Here is a 13,513-nt window from a genome sequence, read left to right on the forward strand (position 1 = left end):
AACCAGTGATGGGATCGCTAACACTTCATTCAGCTTAATAAGAACCATCTATCGGGTTTATTTTTGTTTAAACAAAATACACATGATTAGCAACATTAGTTAAATCAATTAATGAAATTGTTGGTCAGTGTTGCCAATTTCCTTCAAACTATTACAATGCATTTTTTTTAAAGACTTAAACCACATCGTTCCTTTCTTTGACAATATTTGGTTTATTGTACCAAAGGTATGAGATTTAGTTTAAGATGTTGCCTGACCCGCTAAGTTTCTCCAGCATTTGAGTCTTTCTTTGGTATAACCTTGGCGTGATCTTTGATTCCACCCTCTCCCTTGAGCCTCACATCCGCCATGTCATTAAAACCTCCTTCTTTCATCTCCGCAACATCGCCAAACTCAGACCCTCTCTCACTCCGCCTGCTGCTGAAAGACTCATCCATGCCTTCATCTCCTCCCGACTGGACTATTGCAACTCACTTCTCCTTGGCATCAGCTCCACCTACATCAACCGACTCCAACTGGTCCAGAACGCAGCCGCCCGACTCATCACCCACACCAAATCCTGGCATCACATCACTCCAGTCCTCAAAAAACTTCACTGGCTTCCCATCTCCCACCGGATCACCTACAAAATCCTGGTCCTCACCTACAAAGCCCTCCACCATCTGGCCCCCACATATCTCATTGACCTCCTCTCCCCCTACCAACCCTCACGGTCCCTCAGATCCACATCAGCCGGTCTCCTCTCCATCCACAAGTCCAACCTCCGCAGTTTTGGGGACAGAGCCTTCTCCAGGGCAGCTCCCAGGCTCTGGAACTCCCTCCCCCAACTGATCCGCAATTCTGTGTCCCTCCCCATCTTCCAGTCCCGCCTCAAGACCCATCTCTTCACCTCTGCCTATCCTTAGCCCCACGTCCCCGTCCCTTTTCATCTGTGCATTACTTGCCTCATGCTGTGTTTTGTATTGAATTCTGTCTTTACTTTGTGTACTAGTCATGTCTCTACTATTTATTTCATTCCCCTTACATGTTTTTCCTATACATGCTCAATTTTTGTAAGGTGTCCTTGAGACTCTTGAAAGGCGCCCATAAATAAAATGTATTATTATTATTATTATAAACAATGTCTGCAGTTCTTTGTTGGAACAGACCCTTTGACCCAAATGTCCCTGCAAAATATGATACCAAGTTAAACTAATATCCTCTGCCGGCATATATTCTACATCCGTCCAGTCCCTGCATATTCATTGCAAATTTAAACGCCTCTCAAACAGGTTCCAGGCAACTACCACTCTCTTTGTAAAAAACTTGTCCCATGCATTTCCTTTAAATTTCCACCCTTGGGGAAAGGTTCTGACGGTCTAGCCTCAGTGTGCCCCTCATAATTTTATATACTTCTACTAGATCATCACTCAGACTCCGATGCTCCAGCAAACACAATCCAAGTTTGTTAAACCTCACCTCAGTTCAGGCAGCATCCTAATAAATCATCTTCAAAGCCTCCACAATCTTTCTGTAATGGAGTTGCACACTGTACTCCAAATGTGGCCTAACCAAAGTTTTAAAAGGCTACAACATATCTTCCTGACTCAATGCCCCAAGTGATGAAGGCAAGCATACCACCCTATCTACTTAGATATATGTTGCCATTTTCAGGGAGCTATGGACTTGGATCCTAAGATACTTTTATACATCAATGCTGTTAAGGCTCTTGCCATTATTTTCTACTTATATTTGACCTCCTAAATTGCAACACCTTACACCTATACTTGGATTAAACTCCATTTCTTTACCCATTTTTGTAACTAAAACAATATCCCGCTGTATCCTGTGATAGCCTTCTTCACTGTCTGCATCTCCACCAATTGTTATGTCATCTACAAACTTACTAACCAACCCATCTTCATTTTTATCCAAGTCACTTATATATATCACAAACAACAGAGGTCCCAGCAATGATTTGACAGAGATGTAATTATGCAAAGATGGAATGTTAAACATAATGTAAAAATTGAGAGGGGAATCGTGAAGGGAAAATAACAGTATTTAATGATGTTAACCATATAACCATATAACAATTACAGCACGGAAACAGGCCATCTCGGCCCTACAAGTCCGTGCCGAACAACTTTTTTCCCTTAGTCCCACCTGCCTGCACTCATACCATAACCCTCCATTCCCTTCTCATCCATATGCCTATCCAATTTACTTTTAAATGATACCAACGAACCTGCCGCCACCACTTCCACTGGAAGCTCATTCCACACCGCTACCACTCTCTGAGTAAAGAAGTTCCCCCTCATGTTACCCCTAAACTTCTGTCCCTTAATTCAGGGTAAAAGCTGTTTCATGTAAAACATATGTAAAAGATGTTCAGGGTAAAAGCTCATTATTTTCTGTTTGAATGGGGAAACAATTGCCACGTTCCAAGATGTGATATTGTCCAGTTGCTTATAAATATATCAATATGTCAGTATTTTGTTAAAATTCTGCATCAGGCATATGGGGATTGAGCTGATGACTTAAGAGGACATTGCAAAAAATTCAAATACAATTTAAAATTATGCTCTGATCAATGAACACCTGCCCACTCTTCAGTAATTCACTTGTGATTATGTTTGAATAGAAGGCTGCAATGACGCTGCCTGGAGGTGGTTTCAAATATTTACTGAGGCAGACTGAGAGCTGTAAATAACTGCGTTGTGCTTCCCCTGCTAAAGAGGAATTTACTCTGCAGCTAAGTGCTTTGGATGACTCAGGTGGTCAATGGGCAAAGAATGCAAAAAAAAAAAGTAAAGAATTTCCATTCGCATGCTGAAGAACAAATATTATTCAATTTGTTAGCAATTTATAAACATGGTTTTCCTCTGCAAAAAAATTGTTTTATAATAGTGCAGTGATTGTATTTTGAGCAGGCATCAATTAGTGGTAGGATGCATCCGCAATAGCATTCTCCTAATCCACACACCCTTCACTGATGGGCAGTCATATAGACATTGATGCAGGCCCTTCAGTCCAACTTGTCATGTACAGCCGGGATAACCTAGTTCATCCCACTTGCCTCCACCTGGTCCTGACCCCTCCAAACCTTTCCTCTCCATTTACCTCTCCGTGACTTTTAAATGTGGAAATTGTACATGCCCCTACCACTTCCTCTGACAGCTCGTTCCACATATGCAGCACCTGCAGCATTAAATAAAATGTCTGTCATGTACCTTTTAAAGCTTCCCCTCACACTTAAAACTATATCCTCAAGAAAAAGGATGTGTCTAATCACCCTATCTGTGCCACTTATGATTTTATAAACCTGAACAAGATCACCCCTCAGCCTCCTATACGCCAGGGGAAGGTCCCAGCATATCCAGACTCTCCTTATAATTTAAAGTTCTCAGACTTGGTAATATCCTTGTAAATCTTTTTTGCACCCTTTTTTCGACTGATATTCAGATTCAAATTGTTAACATAAATAATGGCAAAAGTTCATTCAGCACTGATTCCTGTGACACACCGCTTGTTTATAGGCCTCCAGTCTGAAAAACAACCCTCTACCATCACTCTGTCTCTTACCTTCAGGATAATTTTGTATCCACTGGCTAGTTCACCATAGATCCTATGCGATTTAATATTCCAAACCAGTCTTCCATGTGATCCTTTGTCAAATGGATCACATTCATTAACCCAGTGTTAAACTACATTCCTCAATCCCTCTGAGAATATCAGCCATTTCTATTTTTAACTTGTAAATCTGATCATTTGGTACATGTATGGAAATTGGAAGTTCCATAGGAAGATCAGAGTTCAGGTGGATGAGATTCTCAATGTATTTCAACTGATGACAAATGGAAAACAACAGCTCAACATTTCCAAAACATGGTTAGAAAATGTGAATGTTCAATGGGTTCTAAACCTTTAAGGAAGCCCGGTGTCTAGAATATGAATGTTTTCACACGAGACCCGAGGGAATGAAAGTATATGATTTGGTGAATAAGTTTTCATAGAAAATTGGTCAAATTCTAAAACAATTCCAAATCAAATTGGGAGCAAACAGAAGAATTAGTGTATAAAATCCTAATCAATTTATCAAACACTGCTTGTCCTACCTGTGGCATCCAACACTTCCATCAGAAACGTTTGTTTGATGGAATTGTGGAGTAAAGATTTTGTGGAAGAACATTGTCTTATCGTCCATTTACATTGTTGAGTACAGAATGTGGCTCCTCTTAGATTTTTGGAATTGAGACATTATTAAGAGGCATTTGACACTTTGTTCCTAAAGATAAAAATAAATTGCAATCTGTTGCAAGCCGGGAAATTCAATAGTATAATTTTATTGGATTGTTAATTACCAAAGTGGTTCCAAAAATGCCTTAGGAGAAATTAATTCCTTTCTGCTCAATTAAGCAAAACTCAAAGCCATATTATGTATTATAAACTAGGATAGACCTGATGAAACATTTAATTCTGAATCAGCCATTATTCACCACATTGGGTTGTTGTTTGGCTTTCAGGCAAATCAAGTCAGACTTCAAGAGAGAGTTAAGGGCCTGTCCAACTTGGCGATTTTTTTCGGCAACTGCCAGCATCAACGACTGACGTATCATGTCACCGAAAAATTTGCGGCGAGAGACAGCGTGACGCGGTGTGACGCGCGGTATTTTTTCAAGTGTCGCAACATTTCTTTTGTCGCCGCTGGATTTTGAACTGTTCTGAAATGTTGCCGAAAAAGTCGCCAAGTGGGACAGGCCCTTTAGATTTAACTCTTAGGGCTAATGGAATCAAGGGATATGGGGGAAAAAGCAGGAATGGGGTACTGATTTTTAGATGATCAGCCATGATCATATTGAATGGCAGTGCTGGCTCGAATGGCTGAATGACCCACTCCTGCACCTATTTTTCTATATTTCCCTATGTCAGTCATTCTGTTGTCATTTTTCATTCCCAATCTCAAATATAGGCAACTCAAATATGTTTAAATAGTATAGATTGATTTGCTGTGATTAAGCTAAAGAATTAGGGAATCTGTCATAGAACTATACAACATGGCGACAGGCTCTTTGGCCTAATTTGTCCATGAAGATCAGGGTACCTACCCAAACTAGTCCTCTCTGCCAGTGTTTAATCCATTTCCCTCTAAGCATTTCCTTTTCATGTATATGACTAAATGTCTTTTAAACATTGTATTCTACCCACCTCGACCATTTCCTTTGGTAGCTCATTCCGTACACCCACCACCTTCTGTGAATAAAACCCTCAGGTTCCTTTGAAATCTTTCCCTTCTCCTTAAACTGACGCCCTCTTGTTTTAGACTGCCTTACCTTGGGAAAAGGGTATATACTGTAGAATGAATTTGAAATTCTACTTCTATACTGTGGAGATCAGCAATGATTAGGCGATTGTTGTATTTCCATTTCAGCGTGCAAAAGTATTCCCATTTCATTGTGCAAGTGAACTCTAAACAGCTTGTCACTTGTAACTTCAATTATCCATCCTGCTAGGGATTTCTAGACATGGGATGTTCAATCTATTCCTATTGTGATATGTGCCTTTGGCTTTTGAAATTGTCTAACTGAACTGAATCCAAATTTAAGTAATAAAATGTAATTCTGCAGTCAGATAATTTGTACCCTCTGGCGTTATCGTTGATTGAAATAGTTTATGTTTTTAATTGTGGCTCCTGCTTTCCCTTGTGATATGGGAGGATGAGACCATTCTATTGGGACAACACAGTAGAAGAGCTGCCCGCAGCGTTGGTAATGACCAATTGATTAAAAGTGTATTTCTGCAGTGAAGGAATAGTCCTTTCATTCTAGGCAAGTTAATGCAAACATTCAGCAACTTCATGGTACTCTCAGGAAGATTAACTATGAACAACCATTCCTGCAAGGGTATTTAAGCAAATCATAAAAGTAAAAGAGGGAGAAAATCATGCAGAAGTGTGAAGTAACTTGCTTGCTCATCACAGGTTGCCAAATGATTGAATCCCATTCAATCTAATCAAAATCTGAGCCAAAACCACATGTCTTCTCTGCAAAGATGCTGATGGCCTGCTCAATGCACTAAACGATTTATGACTAAGACTGATTGTGAGATGTGTTTTACCTTTCGATATTGATTTTGAAAGTACAGAACCTTCACCGTTAAATGGATTTTCAACTGCGGTGAGAGCCTGACTATAATCATTCCAAATAGAGGATTTAATCTCAGGGATGAAATTTGGACATTCTTAACACATATAGTTGGCAACATCAAGACTAAGTTTCTTAAAAGTGCATGGAAGGAAAGGTTCTTCAACGTTCTACAATCGTGAGTTATTGAAACTTCAAGTAGATGAATTAAAGGAAACTGATGGCTTTTCACATCCTCAATTCTCCTGTTGCTGTTAATCACAAAACAATCTACAATTAAGACTGATTGTGAGGTGATTTCCTTTGCTTTTTTTCTCATCCTCATTCCTAAACAACACTACGCAATCCAATTTCCATGTCCCTTTTCACAGTTACCTTTGAGAGGTATTATTTATTAGTGGCAGGTGCAGCTCGGCTGAGAGTACTTTCATTTCTGATTCAAGTACTGGATGTTCAAATGTTCCAGCCTGACATTTAAATGTCTATGCTGTCTTTTGAATGAAATGAGGTGAGGTTTTAATCTGATCTGAGGTGGATGAAAAAGGTCCATTAGTTCAAAGACAAACAATATAGTTATCACTAATATACTGGCTAATTTTTATTTTCAGCCTATATCACAAAATAATTAGGTTTTCATTCTGACATTGCAATTCTTACAATGCCATTTGTGGAAGCTTGGAATTCACATGTGTCCTGAATGGCTCTCTATGAAGTCCTCTTTCCTTCCCAAATGTTAATTTTAATGGTATTATCTTGAACTGTATTTACACAAGTATAACTATACTGTCAAGTTTCAATAGATTAGCCTTATGGAAACATAGAAACTTATAATAGTTGGGAGCAGTGTTATGCAGTTCCATCATTCATTGCACTCATTGTCAATCCTCTATCTCAATTCCATATTGCCGCTCTTTTCCCAAATTCTTTGATGTCCTTTAGGTCTATCAACCTACTTAGCTCCTTCTTAAATATAATCAGGACAGTTCTACGGAGAATTCCACAGGTTCACTTCAAATTGATGAACTCCAATAGATTTATAAAATATGATGTCATGAATCCATATTGGATTTATGTGATCCCATTGATAGTTTCTAAGTGTTGTGATCATACAGCCTTTGAAACAGACGGGCAATTTCCATTTTTTCTCTCTCCCTCTTTGTTAAAATCGTGGCATAATAATCTTAAATGGGCTAGATTGAAGATTAAGCCAGGTAAATCACAGAGTATTTCTTTGGCAAGAGGAAAGGCAGTAGAGAAAATATTCTGTGCAGATGAAGAAGAAATCCCATCTATGATGGAGAAACCAGTTAAAAGTTAGGGTGGGTGGTATAACAGGAAGTTGGATGACACTGAGCAAGTTCAGCAACTTAGAAAGGATGTTACTGACAGGTTAGAAAGGATAGAGAAGTCAGGGCTTCCAAGCAAGTTGAAGTTGCGGTGTTTGCAGTTTGGGCTGTTCCCTAGGTTGATGTGGCCATTGACAGTATATGAGGTGGCAAATTCTGAGGTGGAGAGGTTAGAGAGATTGGTTAGTTCATACCTTAAGAAATAGTTAGGAGTTCCACGGTGCCTTAGTAATGAGGCTTTGGATGGGAAAGGAATTCTCCATTTACCATTGTCCAACCTAACAGAGGAGTTTAAGTGTGCTAAGGTGAGGTTAGAGTTGCAATTATCAGGGCATAACCTTGGTTAGTAATCTGGTACCAAGTGTGACTAGAGGGAGGAAGTGAAACTCAAAGCAGGCAGTAGAAGAACCACAAGCAGCTCTGAGGCATGCAGACATTGTTGGTAGGGTGCAGCAAGGGAAAGGAGGCTGAGGGCTCAGCACAGGGTAACCAGTGTGGAGTAAGGCTGGTCCAACAGAGGAGGAAATTGGTTGTAGAGAGGTACGCCAGAACCAACTGTTGAACCTTCCCGAGGTGTTGTTGGCCTAACTCAAGAAAACTCCAATGAAGAGAGGTGCCCACTTGATGACCCCAATGATATACTTACATCTACAGGATCATTTTTTTTTTTAAAGAGAATTAATATGTAGGTAACTGGTTTTTTTTGCATGTGGTGTCATTTATTGTAAGTTGGTGTATTTGGTTTTGGGCTTGGTTTTCTTAGTTGAGTGCTAATCCTGGAGTCATAGCACAAGTACTTTAATTGTGCTTTAATTGTAATTGGCCACCTCAAAATCTGCAAGAATTGTTGCATGATCAATAAAATGTTGGAACTTGACATCCAATCCATCAGCTCCTTCTATAGTTATTTATTTATGTAGTCTGGATGCAAAGTAGCAGGCCCGGGGGATTTATTGGTTTTCAGACTCATTAATTTCTCCAGAACTTTCAGACTAATACTAACTTTCTTAAATTCCTCCTTTTCACAAGACCTTGGCACCCGAGCATCATGGGATGTTTTTGTAAATAATTTGGCTTTGTCAATAATTTATTCAACTTCTTTATTCTCTGTTATAAATTCTCCCACTTCTGGCTAAAAGACAATTATATTTTTATTCTTTATCCTTTTGGTTTTCTACGTATTTGGAGAAAATGTACAATGTTACCTGCAAGATAACTCTTGTATGCTTAAGGGCCTGTCCCACTTACGCGTCCTTGGCTCGCAAATTATGCGACCTCGTGGTCGCTCGAGGCGTACGGGCACCGTATGGCTGCGCGGGGCCGGTCCCACTTAGAAGCGCGGAGGGGTATGGAGTTGTGCAGGGCTGGTCCCGGCATCGCGCGGGGCTCCGAAATTCATGCAGTGAACAATATATTTGCGCGACAACGGCCTGTCGCGGAACTGACGGCCAAAGTGGGACAGGCCCAAGACCCTGGCGCGAAGCAACGTGTCACCTCCAACTGCAGCAGAAGCAGGCAAATGATCGTCGAACTCGGCCTGGGGCTTACGGCCGTTGCGGTCCGGATCCGCCCCCACTTCTACTCCCAGAGCGGGGCCAAGAAAATTGAAGATAGACACAAAATGCAGGAGTAACTCAACGGGACCGGCAGCATCTCTGGAGAGAAGCAATGGGTGACGTTTCGGATCAAGACCCTTCTTTTCAGACTGAAGAAGAGTCTCGACATGAAACGTCACCCATTCCTTCTCTCCAGAGATGCTGCCGATCCTGCTGAGTTACTCCAGCTTTGTGTCCATCTTCAAATGACGTCACGCGCTCTAGACGGCTGCGCGTACGCATGTAATCGCGCCCGACCTTCGCTCGACCGTCTCGGCTCAACGCGACCACGAGGTCGCGTAATTTGCGTGCCAAGGACACGTAAGTGGGACAGGCCCTTTACTCTTTTCCCTTTCTAAATCAAACTTCAGGTCATTCTCGCTAAATTTTAAACTGCTCCTCATCCTCAGGCCTTCTACATATTCTGGCAATTTAATGTTCTTATCTTTGGATCTAGTGCTATTCTTAACTTATTTTGTAAGCCATGCTTCCTCCAGTAGAAGATTTCTCGCAATGATTAATTATAGTAGAATTTCCATATGAAAGCACTTTGCCAACTTCACCCATTCCCTATGATTTAAATAATTGTTGCCTTAAATCTCTGTGACGTTTAAAATAATTCCCTGCTGCATTTTAATTATAGAAAATATTTTTTTGATGAGCATAGATGCATAACGCATGGTACGCCTATTATAAAAGATTGCAATACAATTCACAGTTCAGGAAGGTCTTATTTGCAAAGTTAAATTAGGGTCATTCAATCATAGGGTCATACAGCAAGGCAAAGGACTCTTCATCCCAACTTGTCCATGCCGACCAAGCTGCCCTGTCTAGGCTAATCCCATTTGCCTGCATTTGGCCCATATCCCTCTGAACTTTTCCTCTCCAGGTAGCTGTTCAAGTATCTGCTGTTATAGGACCTGCCTCAAGTACCTCTTCTGGCAGCTCATTCCATATACTCACTATCCCCTGAGTGAATAAGTTGCTCCACAGTTTCCTATTAAATCTTTCCCCTCATCTTAAATTCTTGAAGTGAATAAGACTGTAACACTAAATTTAACCTCCTCAACGGTTATTCCTGGAACGTCACCATTCTCTATAATTCTGCCATGACATTATCTAGTTCTTGACATTTTCTGAACTTTACCATTTCTTGGTAGCCTGATACATTGTGCAAAACTCAAGATGCACACCCAGGAATGAACGCTAAAGGAATCAGCATTTAATGGATCAGTATCGCATTATATAGAAAAAGGCAATTTACTGACAGTACTGCTGTTGTCAGAACTTGGCATAAATACATCAGTGATCTCTTTATGGATCGGTGTGGAGAGGCTACCAGTGAGCTGTGAATCAGCGGGCTGAGGTGTGATGGAAGTTGCTGTTTCCCCCTTTTATTAGGCTGCACAACTCTCCCGGCCCAGAGATTTCTCCATGGTAATAAGCCATGGAGCATATGCAGGCAGATGAGATTAGTTTATCTTGGCATCATATTTGGCATAAACATTTTGGGATGAAGAGCCTGTTCCTGTGCTGTGCTGTTCTATGTTTTGTGTTTGAAACTGAATTTAACTTATCTTTCCTTGAAATAGGTCTTTGTGTTGAGGCGTTGTTTGCGAGAATCTCTCCTCACTGAAAATAAATTCAATATTTTCCTGTGTTTGGAACTATGAGCTGATTGTCATCTTTTATTCTCCATTACTTGCAAATCATGACCAATTAATATTCAGATTTCAGAGTTCTCAATGCTAACTAGGAACATTAAGTTTCTGGCATCAATCCCTGGTGCTTTCCAATTAATCTTTCACATAAAATGTGCCTGATGTTGTTTTAATTCAGCTAATTTCTTTATTCAGTTTGATTCAAAGGTCGCCACTCAGCCAGGGTGTTTGTTATATGCTAGAAATTAGGAGAGAAAAACATGCAAGTGAAAATGTACTGCCATTTTAAGGATTTGATGATTAAAGCTTTAGTAATATACTGGCTGAACTCCTAATGCAAATGGAAACATGTACATGCATAATAGGATTTTAACATGAGCAGCTCAATACATTTTCTACCTCTCCGCATGCTTGGACACTCCCACTGATCTTTTTATTATTTTACGTTATTTTAATGTTACTAATTATTATAACATTTTACAGAGCTTTACGCAAAACTTTTTATACTTTTAAAATACTTTTTTTGGTTCATTTAAATTTTACATGAATAGCTTTCAAATGCTCTAGGCTAGCAGAGACAATTAATAACAGTTCCAATGCCGTTGACAATGGCGAGCTGTCAGAGGATGTCAGGGCTTTCTAGGCAAGGGGCCTTAGGATATGATACTTGAAGCCAACTTGCTTCTCAAAGCCTCACTTCAATTCAACCATCATATCTGGAACAGATAGAAACATTGAAATTACGTGCAGGGGTAGGCCATTTGGCCCTTCGCGCCAGCACCGCCATTCAATATGTTCATGGCTAATCATCCAAAATCAGTACCCCATTCCTGCTCTTATAGAAACATAGAAACATAGAAAATAGGTGCAGGAGTAGGCCATTCGGCCCTTCGAGCCTGCACCGCCATTCAATATGATCATGGCTGATCATCCAGCTCAATATCCTGTACCTGCCTTCTCTCCATACCCCCTGATCCCTTTAGCCACAAGGGCCACATCTAACTCCCTCTTAAATAGAGCCAATGAACTGGCCTCAACTACCTTCTGCGGGAGAGAATTCCACAGATTCACCACTCTCTGTGTGAAAAAAGTTTTCTTCATCTCGGTCCTAAAAGATTTCCCCTTTATCCTTAAACTGTGACCCCTTGTTCTGGACTTCCCCAACATCGGGAACAATCTTCCTGCATCTAGCCTGTCCAACCCCTTAAGAATTTTGTACGTTTCTATAAGATCCCGCCTCAATCTTCTAAATTCTAGCGAGTACAAACCGAGTCTATCCAGTCTTTCTTCATATGAAAGTCCTGACATCCCAGGAATCAGTCTGGTGAACCTTCTCTGTACTCCCTCTATGGCAAGAATGTCTTTCCTCAGATTAGGAGACCAAAACTGTACGCAATACTCCAGGTGTGGTCTCACCAAGACCCTGTACAACTGCAGTAGAACCTCTCTGCTCCTATACTCAAACCCTTTTGTTATGAATGCTAACATACCATTCGCCTTCTTCACTGCCTGCTGCACCTGCATGCCTACTTTAAATGACTGGTGTACCATGACACCCAGGTCTCGTTGCATCGCCCCCTTTCCTAATCGGCCACCATTCAGATGATAATCTACTTTCCTGTTTTTGCCACCAAAGTGGATAACCTCACATTTATCCACATTATACTGCATCTGCCATGCATTTGCCCACTCACCCAGCCTATCCAAGTCACCTTGCAGCCTCCTAGCATCCTCCTCACAGCTAACACTGCCCCCCAGCTTCGTGTCACCCGCAAACTGGGAGATGTTGCATTCAATTCCCTCGTCCAAATCATTAATATATATCGTAAATAGCTGGGGTCCCAGAACTGAGCCTTGCGGTACCCCACTAGTCACTGCCTGCCATTGTGAAAAGGACCCGTTTACTCCTACTCTTTGCTTCCTGTCTGCCAGCCAGTTCTCTATCCACATCAATACTGAACCCCCAATACCGTATGCTTTAAGTTTGTATACTAATCTCTTATGTGGGACTTCTCCCTTATCCACTCTACTAGTTACATCCTCGAAAAATTCTATAAGATTCGTCAGACATGATTTACCCTTCATAAATCCATGCTGACTTTGTCCAATGATTTCACCACTTTCCAAATGTGCTGCTATCCCATCTTTAAAACTGATTCTAGCAGTTTCCCCACTACCGACGTTAGACTAACTGGTCTGTAATTCCCCGTTTTCTCTCTCCCTCCCTTTTTAAAAAGTGGTGTTACATTAGCTACCCTCCAATCCTCAGGAACTACTCCAGAATCTAAAGAGTTTTGAAAAATTATCACTAATGCATCCACTATTTCTGGGGCTACTTCCTTAAGTACTCTAGGATGCAGCCTATCTGGCCCTGGGGATTTATCGGCCTTTAATCCATTCAATTTACCTAACACCACTTCCCGGCTAACCTGGATTTCACTCAGTTCCTCCATCTCATTTGACCCCCGGTCCCCTGCTATTTCCGGCAGATTATTTATGTCTTCCTTAGTGAAGACAGAAACAAAGTAGTTATTCAATTGGTCTGCCATGTCCTTGTTCCCCATGATCAATTCACCCGTTTCTGACTGCAAGGGACCTACATTTGTTTTAACTAATCTTTTTCTCTTCACATATCTATAAAAGCTTTTGCAGTCAGTTTTTATGTTCCCTGCCAGTTTTCTTTCATAATCTATTTTCCCTTTCCTAATTAAGCCCTTTGTCCTCCTCTGCTGGTCTCTGAATTTCTCCCAGTCCTCTGGTAGGCTGCTTTTTCTGGCTAATTTGTACGC

The sequence above is a fragment of the Amblyraja radiata genome, chromosome 27 (genome assembly GCF_010909765.2).
Source record: "Amblyraja radiata isolate CabotCenter1 chromosome 27, sAmbRad1.1.pri, whole genome shotgun sequence".
NCBI lineage: Eukaryota > Metazoa > Chordata > Chondrichthyes > Rajiformes > Rajidae > Amblyraja > Amblyraja radiata.